General features: G+C 42.5%; 1 long non-coding RNA gene across 2 annotated transcripts in view; it reads left to right on the forward strand.

Moving 5' to 3' along the window:
* The first annotated feature begins 451 nt into the window (after positions 1-451).
* Positions 452-17,543, forward strand: part of LOC111937687 (uncharacterized) — a 31,142-nt gene continuing 14,050 nt past the window's right edge. For both annotated transcript variants that reach the window (XR_015278393.1, XR_002868712.2), the window contains exons 1-3: positions 452-809; positions 1,452-1,522; positions 5,712-5,801. This is a non-coding gene — a long non-coding RNA (uncharacterized LOC111937687). The remainder of the gene's footprint in view (positions 810-1,451; positions 1,523-5,711; positions 5,802-17,543) is intronic.

A 17,543-nucleotide genomic window follows, 5' to 3' on the forward strand; every position in this document is an offset into this window, starting at 1 on the left:
ATGAGTAGGTGGGCTCTGCTCAGTGTCTCGTGAGCAAATTGGGCTGAACAAACCTGGGATTTTCAACAGAAAGCTGGGGGCTGGCATCTTCTGGTGGCTGGGGCCACTGCTCCCAGGAGAACAGCCCTCGATTCACTCCCCTGCAGCTCCCCTCCTGGGACATGTCACCTGGCAGACATGGGCGTCTTTGCAGCCCCTTCCCAAGCTGCTGTTGCTGTTCTGGAGATGAGAGAAGATGGAGAGATTAAATGGAAGGGTACACCCATCCTCACCTCGCTCCCACACACTGCCCCACAGCCTAAGCCTGTCCCAGCCCATGAATGCCAGGCACTGCCCTGGAACCCAGATGCCAGCTGGTCATTTCTAAAGGCTCCCTATTTGATTCTAAAGGTTCTCTAATGATACTTTTCCAGAAAAAGATATACATAGGCTAGAACAACACCCCCACCTTGCAGACCCGCCTTCTGGAGGAGTGAGAGTGACAAGGCAGCACAAGGAACACAAGTGAGGTGCTGACATTCGCCCTTGGCAGGGCAGAGTCCTGCCAGACCAAGTGCCTCTCCTCAGCTCCACAGGGCTTGGAAGTTAGGAAAGGGAAATTTCTATTCCCACACTTTAAATTGCTGTTACTTCGACTACGCTGCTTTGCTCTGGGCTGTGTGCTCCGATGGCCCTGCCAGCTCTCAGGCAGTCAAACAGCTTTCCCTCCATCCAGTTTGAGCAGCTCTACACCTAAAATCATGCCCTGAAGAGACACTCAGAGGCAGTTCCCCAACACCCCAGACCCTGGGCTGCGTTACCCCATTTTGGTATGATTTTAACTCTGTTTTGTTCCCCTGAGGCGGCCGCGGTGCCCTCACGCCCTGGGGCCGCGCCTCCTTCCCTCAGCAATGGTGGTGCCGGTCAGGGGCTGGGTCCTGCCCTTCACAGCATCCCGGCAGCCTTCCACAGCCGAATTTCACCTCGTGTCACACACATAATATAAAAAAAAAAAATATATATATATATATATATATGTCATATATATATATATATGATATAGGTGGGAAAGATTGCCCCCAGGCCGGGTATTTGTTGGGGTATGGAGGCCCTGACATCCCGACAGGCCGGGATGGCTGTGAGAAGGCCGGCCTGGAAAAAAGAGGCGGGAAACCCTCACTCAGACCCTGCTGTCTAGAAAAAAGTCACTTTTCCAAACTCAGTGTTTCTGCCCCAATGGCTTCAGGCTCTCAGAGGACAGCGGGTGCCCTGTGAGGGGACTGGTGCTGCGCTGTCAGCCACGAGCCGCTCCTGAGGGGGATTTAAGGCTGGTCTTGTGTCCTTACAAGCCTTTCTGTGCCACAGAGCTGGAGGATTTAGATCCATTATGTTGTTTTTATTGGGTTTTTTAAATTACAAACCTGGCACCTCTTCTAGTTCCCATTTACAGGGTTTTCAATTCCCATTTGCAGAGACATCTCATCCCAGGAGCTCCAGGGCAAACTCCCCCTCCACCAGCGCAGGGACAATGTTGCCAGGCAAGGTTGGTGTTAATTTAACTTTGGGAATAGCAGGAACAATAGGACTGGAAGGGGCCTTCTGGTTCATCAGATTAGTCCTCTGTTGTTAGAGGCAACTATATTATATAATCCCTTTTGCAAATGATGCTGGCTCTATCCTAAAGGGAGCTGGGTTATTTTTGTCCCCTGTGTCCATGGGAAGGCCCTTGGAGAACCTCCCTGCTGTAAGGACATCCTCATCCAAGGAGCATCTTGCTCACCACAGAGCATTGCTGTTATTAATCTCCAACCACACAGACTGATTTGAATCCTATTACATTTCATTCCTAATGCTGGAATGCCCAGGATTATATGAGTCTTCCTGTGGAATACTCTGGCCCTCCACATTTACAGCACTGCTCTTATTTTGTGTCACCAGCACAGTCCTACAGCAAGATCATTGATTCTGTTTGATATTTTTATCAGTCTAAAGGTTTTGCCTTGAGAAACTGTGCCAGTTACATGCCAGCAGACTCGCCTTCAGCACAGCCCTCATCTCCCTTTTTGAAGGGAGTGCATTGAGCAGAGCTTATCCAACCTGGGTAAATCAATTTATCCCTGTACCTTTTCTTTTTTTAAGTTCAAAGATGTATCTGCAACTCGTGTTCTTCTATCATATATTGTATGGATGCTGTGTCCCATGTTGGCTGAGAGCTTTATGAGCTCCATCCCCCTGGAGAACCCCTGGAAGCCACACCTTACTATATCTCTTTTAAATCAGCATATGTTCCCTATATTTATAACCTACATTTTCTTTTACTCTGACACCATGAAGATTTTTTTGACAAAATTGCTTTATACCATTTCTACAGGACTTGTTTCCATCCAATCTTTTGGCAGGACAGGAGAGAAACAATGCAAGACCTTAACTACTTAGTGCAGAAAATCCAGAGGGATCTTCTGTTTTCTTGTATACTGACTGTCCCATGGATGGTGGGCATTCCAGAGGAGGGGTCCTGCTACAAAGAGACCTGTTTCCCACCCTCTTTTTTGGCACTTCGTAGAAGGCCTCTTTGGAAGGGACTAATGGCCCTTTGGGACAAGCCCTCTTCTGCCAATAACCGTGGGTCAAAAGTTAAACTGAACAGTGGAGAATGAAAACTGGATAAAATACACTATAAATCTTGACATTCTAATTGAGAACTGTCCAATGCAAACTGCAGTAGTGTGTCTGGTTTACCTCAATGCTCTACAAGGGGCCAGAGCCTGCTTTCCTTAATGGCTTGAAGTATCCTACTGATTTTTACTGGGACTTCTCACTTGATTAAGACATACAAGGTTTGGACTTTGAAAAGACTTGAAGTTTGATAGTTAATGCAATTTCTGCAGCCACAACAGCAGAATGAGGGTTTTGATTTCACAGTAAAGGCACGATCTTCTCATCTTTCAGGTGACAGTGACATGGCTGTGTATGTGTGTGTCTGGGGGCAGAGATTTGCAGGACAAAAAGATCTGTGGACAAATACAGCTCATAAAGAGAATGTTTTACTGAAGTGAAATTTGCCTGAACATATCATGCCATCTAAGATGTTTTATAGATATTTTTGCTATCTGAGGTAAATGGGGGAGGATTACACCTATTTTACAGGCTGGTGAAATTAGAGCATAAAGAATTTAAATGACTCAGCCAAGATTACCCAGTAACTCAGTAGCAGACCCCAGCAGAAACTGGGGTGCCAGTGCTCAGAACACTGGCCCAAACTGTCCCCTTGGCCTTGAACATACATCACTTTCAGACACTTAAAATACAGAGTCAAAAATAATAGAGCAGAACTTGTTTATTCCTCTGCTTATATATTAAACATAACTTCACTTTCAGTGCATAGTTTTGTGGTTTATATTTTCATGGGAATTCTAATCTTTGAAGCAATTCATTCCAGACTTCTTTTATTCCCTTTTACAAAGCAATGCATAGATACTGGAACAAACCTCCTGCTACTACAGGCAGACCACTGTGGTTCCCATCCTGGAAGCTCAAGAGAACTATCCTGTAACATTAGACTACAACAGCGTTTTATTAATGTTACACCTTGGAGCTCTTCTCTGAATAGGAAACTTTCCTCCAAATTTATTTGAAATAGTATCCCTCTGCCCTGAGCTAATTTTTTTTCAGCCTGGTTAACATCATAAAATGGATCATTAATATGTCCTTTGAAAGGGATGCCAGTTCTGTGTAGCTCATACAGTCTGTATGTGTTGGTGCAAAGAAATTGCTCCTACTGTACAGGATGTGTGTGCCAGAGAAAAGAGAGAGGGTTAAAAAGGGAAAACGTATACTGGAATGTAGTGGCATAACAAATCCATCCCTAATCTTGAAAGCTCCATAGTGCATGAGTAATGAAACTAAGGATGAATTATTACAACTTGCACTCATAATTTACAGGTACGAGTGTATTATCTTACAGCATAAATATTCCATTTAGGCTTTGTGATGGGGTTTTTCTCCATATAGGAAAATAAAAGTAGTATTAGTCACACGTCCATAGCTTTGTCAGTGGTTGCAGAATGTTTTTCTTTCCAAGAGGAAAGCGTACTGAATAATGCAACACTTCTATTTAGGCTGCTTTTTCATACATTGACACTTTCAAAATCTAGAAACAGTTCTTTTAATTTTAAGGGCTACAATGCCTGCTCCCTTTATTCCTGCCCTTTATCATCTTACACACCATGTTCTTATAGACAAGAGGGGAAAAAAACATTCCAGTGTCTAATAAATCTGAAATCCATCAGGGGCTGCAAAGTGTTCATTCTCCTGCCTTGGTTCAGATCGTGTTACATTCAGCAGCACAACAAATGCACTTTGTGCCCCAACACCAATGCATTAAGCACTTTCCTTCATCTTTCTGGGGTGGGAACTAAATCCATTTTTTTAGAGTTTTGAAAATTTTTAATAAAGAGAATTGGCTGCACAATTGATTCACAAGCAAGGAGAGGGGAAAATCACATTACTGTAGTTGTTTCTGAGCAGAATTTTAATATTGCTAAAGGACTTTAAAAATATTTTGTGCTTCAAGCCTTTTCTAGCATGCAGTGCTCTACCTTTGGTTTTCTGAGCTAATTTATGAGAAACTGTGTGCAGGTCTCAGTAGTCCTTTTTTGCTCTTAGACCTTTTGCTGCCTGTTACAGTGAAGTTGCACATGCTGTGCTTTCACAAATGGGAATTTTACTTTTGTTCTTTCCTGTTGCATTTCCCTAAAATAAAATACATTGGGGTGGGGGGGGGGGAAGTATTTTGTTACTGTTTGTATAAGGAAATAATGTAATATGGGGCCAACTCTTTGGGCACACCAGGACCAGTTTTCTAACACATGATCTCACAAGTATGAGAGATTTTATTTCAATGAGCTCAGTTCACGGCTATGGACCTTAAAGAGGAGTAGATTAATAGGTGTCAGGCAATTTAATAGTTTCTTTCTGACCCTTGTAGACAGCTTTTTTTAGAAGAGCTGAGCCCTCAGCAAGGTGAGTTCTAGAAATCAGAATCCAATTAGGCTTCTAAAAACAATAGCACTTCTCTCAGATACCTGCATCTCAGTTTCTGGGTGAAAGGGAAGCATTAATAATGAGCTAAATAGTTATTAGTGAAATGGTCAGGGGAATGTATCTATGAAATGCTTTTAGATTCAGGCATGCTAAGAAACATTAAAACAAATAAATTATTTGTAGAACAGACCTGTCAAGTTTAAAAATGTCCATGGAGGTACTATTTCAGAACTTGTTCCACCCAACAGTGAAGTTGCATTTATCAAAAGGAGAACTATTTGCAAAGTGAATATTGACTAGTGTGTACAGCTTAAGGAAGAAATTGTAGTTACAGCTGATGTAACTGGAGTACTTCCACATGGCACAAGTTTTCAATTCTACAGACACAAAATTTGAAGGGCAGTAGCAAAGAAAGAGAAAGAGGAGAGGTGCTGAAAGACAAACTTTCAAATAAGCACATGCTCATCTGAAAGAGCTGCTGCATTTGTGTGTACAGAATTTATAGGGGGGTTGCCCTCACACATGAGCATTTTCCTACATACCAAAACTAAGCCCTAACATATTGTCAGGTTTGAAAACATGGACACTGAGGGTCCTGCAGGTCCGTGGGGCAGAGCTGCTATCAGGGTCAGGTCCCAGCTAGGATTCACTGTTGTATTAACATTTTTTCTTGTCCTCTGCTTAAACAGAAGAGACAGCAGAGCAAACACTCCAGCCCACCTCATTGTCAGCTGCTGTGCTGGATTAAACAAGACCAGAATTCACTCCTCTTATTGCAGGTAAAAAAATAAATTATATCTTCCATGTTACTTCTGCCAAAAAGGTGGGGTTTTTTTTCCTCTTATCATTAAGCCTGGTAATTTGAGCATGCAGTGGACATCTGTGCATTGAAGTAGGTGCTTCTGCTGCACACTGTTTTCATCAGGAGCTGTTTACCAAATGTGAAAGACTATAAATGTTACTGGAGTTTCCTTTGAAAAAACAGTGTTCCCAATGCTGGCATCAAATACTTGCCTGAGGAAAGGATGTTATGGTCATTTAGAAATCATAGGTGGAACCAGTGAGGCATCAAAGGGAAAAAAACACTGTGGAGAGGCATCTCAAGTTAAAATACCTGGTGGTCACTCCTTTCTCTGACTGGCCTTTGGGTGGCCAGCATCACCACTGCTTTAGTTGCAAGGAGTCCCCCAGTTAAGCTAAAGATGGTCACATTTTAAAACAGAAGTGTGTTTTGAGCTGCAGTCCCCAGTGAGTATTTCTTAAGAAACGGTTGAAACTGTCAGTATTTTAGGAAGGCTGGAGGTATTGCAGCCATTTCCTATCAGATGATGCCTCTCTAAGTATGAAGGGTCTACTTTGAGCAGATTAGGTTAAATGTGAAACTTGACTTCATTAATGCTGATGGAAACACAGAGCTCAATATTCTGTTCAAAATTATATTTTGAAGGAAAACCTCCTTTTAAGTAAGACTATACCAGTTCAGAACTGTTAAATTTGATACTGTTGTAACATAACACATTTCAAAACTGAGTGTCAAGAGGTAGAAATGTTCCAGTCCTGTAAGAGCAAATTCATAAACGTTGACATTTTTGGTGGTCTTTGTTTCTACTTTTTAAATGAATTTCCATCAGAAAACTTCGTGTGAGAAATAAGTGTGGCAAAGGATCTTGAGGCAAGTAATTATACAATGATTGTTTTAGGCTCCTTATTCTTATTAAATAGAGAGTAAAGTAATCATAATTTATCTATGGCCTCTGTATTTTTGTTTGCAGTACAAAGCTGCAACAGAGAGCTCAGTGAGTAACCTTGTTGCCTGAGCAGTACTGGCATCCCTGATGATTCTTGTACACTAACAGGGTAATAATAAACAGAAATGCCTTTTGAATTACAAGTTCCATTGGAATCACAGGGGGAAGGTCAGTGTTCGCCAAATTGAGGAAGACAAAACTGGCATGAAAGGAATTTTATGTTCGAGCTTCTCAGAGGGGATTAGAAGTGCTTTCTTAATAGTGACTGAAAGGGAGCTGGAATGGTGTCACTGAATGTACAGACACTGCCCTGCTTGTGCACATCCACCCACAGCCACCACATCCAGCAGCACAAGCACCAAATGCATGAGGCTGCTGTGATGTTTGAGGGGGTTTCAAAATACATTTTTTTTTATCCTTCATCTCCACATGCTAAATATATAATAAGATACCTTGTTTTCTTGCCCTGCAGACCCACATGACCAAAATGAGGGACATTAGTAAGTGTTAGAAAAAGTATTCAAGTGTGAAATGAATTTCTCAAACATTAATAAGTATTTCTAGAACCTCAGTTTCATAATTTGACAGTTCCACAGTTAATAAATCACAGCAAAAGGAAAGTGTGATAACAGCAGAGCAAAAGGAAGCCTGGATCTATGAAGTGCAACTGAGGGATAAGTGAAAGAAGCATGCTGATGACCCTGAGTTTACTTTTGGGTTTTCTGAGCTTTCACTCAATTAAATTCATTCCTCTCCTCTAAAGACCTATTATGTGCCTTTACCTACGTTCCTAGCTGATTTTTCTTGTAATTCAGGTCCTTTGCCAAGTTATTTCCATGATTTAAGGAGTACTGATTAAAAAAAAAAAAGAAAAAAAAAATAGAAAGAGTAACAGAGAGATGAAAGGAGCATCCACACTGTATTCGAAAAGGTTTTCTGAAGAGGTGGGTTGATTTTAATTAACTTCCTGAATGAAACAATTCAGGTCTGGAGCTGGCAATCTCCAATAATCACTTTTTGGCCTCTGGATAAAAAAGGAGTCAATTACACAAAACAATGCAACAAAAAGGCAGTCAATGGAAGGAAGTAGTTCTGTGTATTACAGCAGTACACACATTTAGAGAGGCCCAGGATCCAGAGGCCCAACATGAGATTAATCCCCACTGCAGTAGACACTAAATACACATTACAAGAAACAGCCCCCTTACTCCAAAGCTTATCTTCTCTGCAAGACTAGTTCCTGTTTATATATTTTGAGCATTTCCCCTAATTCAAAGTATATGCACAGAAAAAGCCTTAACTTTATTGTGAGTTGCTGTCCCAGGAGTCCCACAAACTGCAGTTCCAGTCACCCAACATCTGAAGTGACCATTCTGTAACAGGAACATCACTTGGCATCACTCAGCTCTTCCTTCATCCCTAAATCTTACCCTCTGCACCATCTTTTGTGTATTCTAAAGAGGTAATTTAGATTTTCCTTTGGTGGAGCTAATACAGAACTTGAGGACATGTCCAAAATATTCCTGTTGCCATTAAGCAAGACAGATTAGAATGAGAGAACAAATAAACAAAAAAAAGGTCAGATACAGACCTCTGTATCTCTATCTCCTCCATTTCTTTATCTCCTGATAGAGAGAATGCCTTGCCCCAGCTCATGATGAGAGGGTAGTGAGCAGATCTTTGTTCAGTCCTTGCCCCTGCAGGATCCACAGCAGCAGAGCACATCCTCACTTCAGACACACATCTGTACTACTGCATCTTCAACCTACCCAGCAAAGCTCCCAGACTTCTGCTGAGCAGGGAGTGGAAGTCAGGAGGGTTGTGTTAAACCTGCTCAATGCTTTCCACTGCTGGGAGAGAGAGAAAACCCTTGTGAGGGAGTTCCGAGTCTGAACTCTGTCACCTGTCAGTTCCACTGGCATTAATGTGGTAATTTCAGGTTAGGATTTGGTTTGGGAAGGCATCCTCAAGCAGCAGAGCACACTGGTTTGAAAGCAAGAATATTTATGAAAGGTTGCCCTGGAGTGGTTTTTTTTATTGATAAAATTCAAACCAGAATCTGACCCACTGACTCTAAGCCCAGAATAAAATTACTCAATGGTTTAATCATCAAGGTAGTATCTGTGGTAAGGAAATAAAACTGGTCTTTAAAAGTGATATTTCCTTTATGACTCCTGCAGTATTTTTCCTTTTGTCAGCATAATTAGTTAGTTAAGGAGTAAACAGAAGGGGGCTGTGGGAAAAGTAGGGAAGCTTCACAGCTGTGCTTTTATCAGAACGGCACAAGTCCCATTGCTTCATTCTGAATCACCTGATCTAGGGATTTGGCAAAAGAGATTTTGAAACACTTGAAAAATGAATGAAAATGATCCTGAATGGGAGGAAGAAAAGCTTTAAGTAAATAGCTTAAGTCAATGTGTCCAAATGTCACATATAAGGATGGCTCTGCTCTGTTTAATGACAGGAGAGCAAGGAAGGTAAGGGGGAGGAAGGGACCCTTTTTGAAGGGCTGTTGTTCTAATGTACCTGTGTTTATTTTAAAAGCTTTTCAAGGAGGTAGGGAGGGAAGCTACTGTCTCTCAGTGATAAAAGTTGATTGATTGAAGACCCTATTTGGGGGAAATCTGTTCTCTGTCTCTGTAGCTGCCCACAGAATCCCTGATATGCAGGTAAAGCAAGCTCAGAAGGATGTGACTGATGGCAGAGAACTAAGAATCAGGACCCTGGATTTGATTTCTGGTTCTGACACTGACTATGTATGCTCGCAATTGACGTGCAAGTTCAGTGCAAGAACCTCTCTGAAAAATGGGGACCTCAGCCTTTCCTCCCTTCCTGAGACAGGGAAGCAGTGAGGCTGAAGGGGTGTCTCCCAAACAGATTGGCTTCATGGTGAAAAGTGGCTCTGGTAGTACCTGGTAGGTAAAACAGACCAGTGTGCAGAGCTGATCTCTACTGAAGGAATTCTAATTCCTGTGACTCATCTGTTCCTGTTCTAATTAGCCATGGTGTGTGAACACCTGCACCCACCATCTCCCTCTTATGTGGCAAATAATCTCATGGTTTATGGCTCTTGTGTTACAAAGGGATTCTTGCACAATGTCTGATATTAAATATAAGGCTTGAGTCTACTCTGCTGTGTGTGAGCCAGTCTGTTTTAAAAGACAAAAGCTTTTCCTTCAGTTGCTGTCATGTACAGACACTGTAACCTGGCTCTTGTGGAGAAAGCTGGCTGTGGAACATCTCCCTGCAGGTTGCTGAAGATAAAGGTATTCTTGGTTTTAGTTCCAGGAGATTGTTCAGCCAGAAGTTCAGAGTCAGTTCCAGCACTCGCTGACCCCTGCTGTCCTCACACACCTCAAAATGGCCCTTATTTAGCAGAGAGGAAAAATCTCTTTCTCCCTGCCTCTCTCCTGTGCTCGCTCTCATGTAACATTGTCCTTTACGAACAATGACATATTCTCACTGCTTCTCGTATGCCCTTCCATTGAGATGAAAAGCTAAGTCCAGATTTGTTTTTGCTGTCATTCCAAATGAAGCCAGAAGAGCTATTCTGGGAATCATCTGCACTCTGCACTTTACCTAAACAAATTTGAAAGGACAGGTTTTTGAATGCAACTGATCCTGCAAGGTACACAGGGCCTTTAGTCAATGAGAGAGAAGGACATTCCCAGCCATGCTGGGGAAGACTGGGCTTTTGCACTGCACATGCAAAATGGCTCCAAACCTGATCTTTCTCCATGTTTTGGGATGTGGTCAAATTAGTCCTCAGAAAACATAATGAAGAGAGGAGGAAGGTAGAAAGGTAGGAAGGTAGGTAGGAAGGTAGGAAGGAAAGGAAGGAAAGGAAGGAAAGGAAGGAAAGGAAGGAAAGGAAGGAAAGGAAGGAAAGGAAGGGAAAACAAGTACCAAGCAAGCCTGAAGAAAAAACAACAAAACAACTAAATGAGGAAAATCTGCAGACATGAGGCCAAAACTGGAATACATAACCCTAGGTGCTGGTCCTACCCAGTCCCCAGCATGCCTGGTGACAGAAGGATCAGATTTTCACACACACCTATAACACTCTGACTGTCCTCAACAAACTGAGCTGTTTTGCAAATCTGATAATTTTTTTGTGCAGTTAAATAGGAATTGAGCTCTTAAAAGGTGAATGACGAAAAACTTTGAAAAAATTATATTAATGCAGACAAATCCTTTTCACTGGTGTTTCCTTTTGGCTTGTTGCTCCCAGCTCAGTACTTTACTTTGGCCTTTTTATTTTAGTGTGACAGAGCCACCTTACAGTAATTCTAAAAACTCTTTAAAATGCCTCACTTTATCTTCTGTGGCCAAGCAATCTTCTCCTGAAATTTGACAAAGACTCGAATCTTCACTAAGCATCTTTTTTCCTGGTGAGTGCCAGGAGACAAGAGGAATTGCTCCTTAGAAAACAAGGCAGTTCAAGAGCTAGAAGGTGAGATTATCACAAACAGATTAGGTTAGTTTATTAATACAAAAGTTTAGTATTAATAATACTAATACCTACTATGCAGAGGCATTTTCTTATCTCTTCTATGACTTGTAGTGAATGAACACAAAATTTCCTAGAAATAAGCCTGACTGCTGTCCCAAAGCCAAAACAAACAGCACCACCCCAGCAAGTCTTCAGATAAATTTGGATTTGTGTTTAGTACCAATCTCAGCACAGAATTCCTGGACAAAGAGAATCAAGGCTCAGCATGGCACAGCTCAGGAAGTTTGAATCTGGGTTAGGTTCTGTGTCCCACCTTCATTTCCTCTAGGTCACCGCTGGAATGAACCACAGAGAGCAAAGAGTCACAGGTTCTGACCCCTCAGATATCTGCCCGTGTGAGTTGGGCTCTTTGTCCTTGAGGATCTCTGGCTGACACTTAATAGAGCTGCAGCCCAAGAAAGGAGACAGATGGTACTGATGGGCTGAAATTATACTCAGCTAAGTGCAAAGCTATAACTGCTATTTGTCATTCTAACATCACTGATTTGTCTAGAGAGAAAAACAAATAACTTGTTGGGGGAGTAAGCAACTGCCTGGCTGTGGCCAGGCCAGATTGGAAGTGGGTGTAAGGCTCAGCACACAGAGACCCAGGTGCCATCAGCACTCGAGGCAGGCTATTAGGATATCATTCCAGTTTCTTTCTCTCTCTGTGTCTCTCTCTCCCTGCTTGCTGTGGAGGTGGAAGGTGCGTGTGTTGTGAGGTGAACTGGGGAGTGAAGATAAAAATCTGTGGTAAGGAAATGCTACAGCTTTATCTCTGTTCTTTGATGTGGCAGGACAAATTAATTGATAACAGAACCAGTCAAAGCAGATGTGGTCGTGGCCTCCTGAACTGCCCTATTGCAAGGAAAGGGCTGAGCAACATCAAAGACAAAGGTCAGGCAGCATTCCCCAAGCACAAAAAGACAAATCATGACAGGCAAATAGCTCAGGCTGCCATTGGGAAGGAATTATTACCACAAAAGATGATGTCTGGCACATGGCCACTATCCTGATCAGCTGGACACGGTGGCCTCTCTTCTCTGCAATTTCCTTCTGTACCCAAAGGCAGAGTTTTGGCTTAACATTTCCCTGTAAAAGTAACTGTCACTTTGTGTGCAGTGGCACAGGAGAATTAAAGCACAAAGTAAAATCCAAAGACCTGGCCAAAACCTGTGCAATGGGGTTAAAAAACTGAGTTCAGTTATTTCAAGTCCTTTTGTAGCCATGTCTTTTGAAACAACCACAAACCTATTTGTTTACTTCCTTCAAAGAGTAAAAAGATTTGGTTTCTAGTCTCAATTCTACCATTTGCTGGCTGTGTGCTGTGAGCAAATCAGCTCTTCTCTTGTCTCTGACTTTCTAAACTGGAGGTGATGAAATCTATTCTGAGAGCTCCAGGGCTAATAGAACTCCAGATGATATTGGTATTTCATATTAAGTATTGTTTGTTTCAGCCATTCCCTTTACTCTTTTCTCTGAGCATCTTCATGTTTTTCTAACATGCTCACGACCCATAACAAACATTTCAGGAATCACCCAGCACTAAACCCTCATAGCAAAGGAGCTCAGTGCCCAGCAGTTCTCAGGCTGGTTTCTTTGTTTCCTGTTTCTCTATCTGAACAGAAATATTTGTCCTTCAAATACTGTGACCTTCAAAGCTGAAACCTTCACTCCCTTGACAAGTAGTTATTAATAAACTTGAGGTTTATATGTTCCCTTTTTCCATTGTATTGGATTCCTTATATCTTTTAATGTACTCATCCTGGCATTACCACCCAGCATCAGCATGCTGTAATAACCCAGCATGCCATTAATCCCTTTTTCTTCACCTGCTGTCCAGGTGTTTTTCCAACCTATGTCTCAGGTTCTCATTTGGAGGAGATCCTGACACTCATCTTATGCCTCTGCCCATTGATTTACTTCTGGTAAGAAAGCCAGCAGACCAAGGGATTCTGGCTAGAAGACAGCCACTGAACTTTCCAGCCTAGGTTCTGGACATCCCAGAACATGGAATCATGTAACAGAGAGAGCTGTGCCACAGCTGAAATACAACCAGAATGTCTAAATGACTGATCCACCCTCACTGAGGAAACCTGCAGCTTATCAAGGGCTCTGAGCTCATATCCCAGGATTTGATACAGGGCTCTAGCTACTCTTCCATCATTCACATGAGTAGAGTTACTACACAGCACACTGACTATCTTGGAATTAATTTCTTTTCACTCCAGTAAGACAGTTCAGCAGCACAACTCGGTGTTCTGAGGCGTCCCAGGAGAGTTGCACAGCACTGGCTACCAAGAGATGCTCAGTTGTTCCACTTTTAAGTGTCCTTGTGCCCATTATAACATTGTAATAAAAATAACCAGAAGCGGGTATGTGCTCCCAGCAGGCATCAGTGATTCATAGCAAACTGTAAAAACCAATGCATGACATAGATAAAGGCATTTGAAGCCCCAAGATACAACTGTGGTGTGTGTGTACACCCTGCACTACGTCACCAGGAACCAGAGGACTGCAAAATCTCATCCCCCACAGCGAGCAACAATAACTCGGTGGGATAGGTCACATTTGTCATCAGCCAGAGCCTGTCCTGCTCCTGCACAGAAGCTTAAAGGAGAGATCACAAAAGTAGGAAAGCTCTGGGAGGCAGCCTGGACAATGTTCTCTGAAGTATTTCCTTCAAGGAATATGGGCAGATTAAACCACAAAACTCCTTTTTGCTCCTCTGTAAAAGCAGAGGGATGTCAGCTCTCCTGAAGGACTCCAGCTCTCTACTTGCAGACCTGTGACTCCCCTGGGGGAGGGAATATCTTGATCATGGTGTGATGCCTACTTAGTTTCTTGTTTGCTTTTGTTTATTTGGTTGGTTGGGTTTTTACTGGAGACAAGGGTTGAGTGGTTTTTGAGCCTCTTACCCGGTGTAACCTTGCAGACACAGAAAGTTACACTGCAGGGAAAAGCTGGATGGGGAAGGTGGTAAATGTGTCACACTAGAGAAATAAAGTATTCCATACTTATGGGATGTTTATAGATGTGAGAGCAGCTACACCTTCTCAGACGTAAAATTGAGCTCTACTGGTTTTAGGGGGAACACTCCTGTTTGCAAAAGTGAGAATCCAACCCACTGAAGTTATTTCTGATTTAAATTCAGTATAACTGCGGGAGAGTTAGGCGCAACTAGTGCAGTTCTGGCAAGTCTGAGGAAAAAGAGAACTGATGAAATTTGTAGCTGGAATGTGAGAGGCAGTACCAATCTGTGCTGTGGGTAAGCACACCAGGAGAGTAGGTCCTGGGCCTCCAAGTGACCCTCATTCATCTACAGCTTCTTTTTTGCCTCGGTTTTTCTGTCTGTCAGGGTGGGAAAGTGACATTGACCCTTTTTTGGAAAGTGATGTGACAAGCACAAAGTATTAGACAGCTGTGGGAAGCACTGAGAGATCTCTTGGAATTACAGATACAGAAACAAAGAAAGATTTTGTCAGCTGGATGCAAGGACTAAAAAAAAAAAGACATTCTGACATGCTATTGCTGCTGAAGTACCCTCCCTGGAGAGGTCTGGTGAGGGCATTTCTCAGTGCCCACTCTTTATCTGAACTCCTCCGCATGCCTCAATCCTAATCCAGCACAGCAGAGACTCATCCTATTGTGTTAAAATCAAATGCACTTACAGGTAAATGTCACTCTGCCATAAAAAGAAAGGAAACCACTTAACTTTCTGTTTCTTTGTCTACCTGCCTCCATAATAGTTCTTGTCAATTTACATTATTCATGACTACCAGAGAGAACTTAAAATGTATCCTTCAATGGAATATAATGCAAACAGCTTTGTGTGTGGGCAGGGTAAAACAAAATAATAATTACAATACACGATGATAGTGCTTATAACAAAATATTATTTCCATAAAAAGTCTTCTGTGGCAGGATTACATACTCCAGCAACAATAAAAAATACCAAGAAAGTAAAATATCTCTGTTGGCGTGTTAGATTCTATCAATGACACTGATGGTTTCATTGTCTAAATAAACACTGTGTGTAGATAAAGTGTGACCTGCAAAGTGAATCATTAGATTGACAGGATAAAGCAAATCAACTTTCCTCTGTCTTTTTGCCTCCCACCCGACACATAATCAGACTTCTCCCTATGTGGGCACTCCAACCACAAGCATCTGTCAGGATCAGCTATTCTTGTAGCTTAGGTTTGGGAGTTTATGATAATCTGACAGAATTTCATTGGTCCATTTCGACATTTTTCCCTCTCTTTCCAGCAATACAACTACTTCACATTATGTCTTTAAATGAATATTAGCACAGGTAATTTGATTTTGCAACTTAGGATAATGCCCTGTACTGTGTGTCTGCACATATCTGCGTGTACACATCAAATGTACGGAATCTACTTCGAAAGAGCACATGTGGCAATGTAGCTACCCCAGCCTAAATCAGGGAATGGAAAAACTGAAGAGATTTTTCCACTGCTCCAGTTGAACTCTTGGTAGTTTTCCTGGTAGATGTATTCTACTTTACGGTGAAGTAAATACTGTTGGAAAAAGGGTCTCAGTGTATCAGACCCCAAAAGATGTGTGAAACAGTAAGAAGATACTTTAGAGTACAAAACACATTAATTAGCTCTACTGTCCAGAGCCTGAACAATAAATATTAAGGTCATAAAGTTGGCATAAAATAACTAAAGCAAAATCATCCCAAACTCACAGCTCCAAGTGAATCCAAAAGACAGCTGACTGTCTATGGGAGATAAGGTGACAGGGACATATTCTCCTACAGCCTCAATCAGCACGTCCCACAGGTCACAGGCCACACAGTGACGAGCACTTGATGCAAACAAAACTGTTAAAAATATACACCTGTAGAAGTGATGGGACTGTGTTGCAGTGTGTGAAAAATGACAACCCAGAACATCACCTGCCTACCTTCAGCTCCTCTGAAACTGCCACTGTTAAGAAATTTTTGGCAATATTTTTGCTGGAAGAGGTCCTTCCCATGTTACTACAGAGCCTTGATGAACCCCCAGTTATTCATCTTCCCCAGGACTCTGGTGACCTTTCTGTAGGGTGGAGATGCTTTCAGAAACTATTAATCTCTTATCTGGGGTGTGTGGAGAGAACCCATGGAGAGAAAGGCTTCCACAATCTTCCTCAGCCCTGTCAACAAACATCAGAGCCAGAAACTGTGTTTCTTGCCTGGCAATGCACAGGGATAAGGACAAAGCTATTACAGGGCTTTATTCTGTAAAGAGGAAAGGCTGAGAAACACCAAATGGAAAACAATGCTGCTCAGTAAATATTGATAGATGTTCCCTGCCCTCCCTCCACCACTGCTGCACAGAGATCCCCTTCCCTGCTGCCTTTCAGACTGTCACTGCACACTGGAACATTGCTTCCCTTCACCTGAGGGCTGTTCCATTTAAAGCAGGTTTCTGCATTTGCTCTGGAAAGTGAAGGAGTAAGAGAGGTGGGAGGAACCTTTCCACTCAAGACTTTGCTCAAGGACAGCAGCACAAATGCAACCCCAGCTTACCGCAAGAAATGAGGTGAAAGGTTTTGTCAGTGTTGATCAGTGTTCATTTCACTAGTACTGATTTCCCATTTTGGTAGAAGGATCAAGGGCTGAATGCTGAATAGGAGGAAGACTAAACCAAACTTTCTTCTCAGGAGATGATCATTGTGGGTCAGGCTTGAAGCATATTAGCTGGGTATTATAAGGGGAAGAAATGCTGAAACTCCTGCTATGCCTGTTTGACAGATAAAGAATTTCAAGCTCTGGGGCAGACAGATCAACAATAAATTCATGTTAAGAAGTGTCTGTGAGATTTGCTAACGACTTCAAGTACCTCAGGGCCAGGACCGTGGTCTTTCATGTTTTTATAAAGCACACAACTCAACTGAGCCCTGGTCTGAGCAGGGCAGCCACGTCTCTGCTGCACAGGTAGAAGCTGTACATCAGTTCTGTGGGCAAACATGTGCCAGAGGAGCTGTACAGCTCAGCACTACAGCCCTTAGAAAGGTTTCAGCCTTAAATGGCCTGTCCAATCTTCTACTGAGCAAGGGCTTCTCCCCAAACATAGAGAGGAATGATGGTGGGGTCCTGAACATCAGCTGAGAGCTCTGGTTGTCTCAAACTCCAGCCTGCTTCACCACAACTTTGGTTCTTAACCAAAGTGAAAGAACTTGGTATGGGATGCTCTGAAAGTGTCTCAATTACTTCAGAACAAGAGAAGTGACTGAAGCCTGCTGTGCTCTGAAGCTTCTGGCCCTCAGAG

This window comes from Cyanistes caeruleus, chromosome 21 (genome assembly GCF_971803275.1).
Source record: "Cyanistes caeruleus chromosome 21, bCyaCae1.hap1.1, whole genome shotgun sequence".
NCBI lineage: Eukaryota > Metazoa > Chordata > Aves > Passeriformes > Paridae > Cyanistes > Cyanistes caeruleus.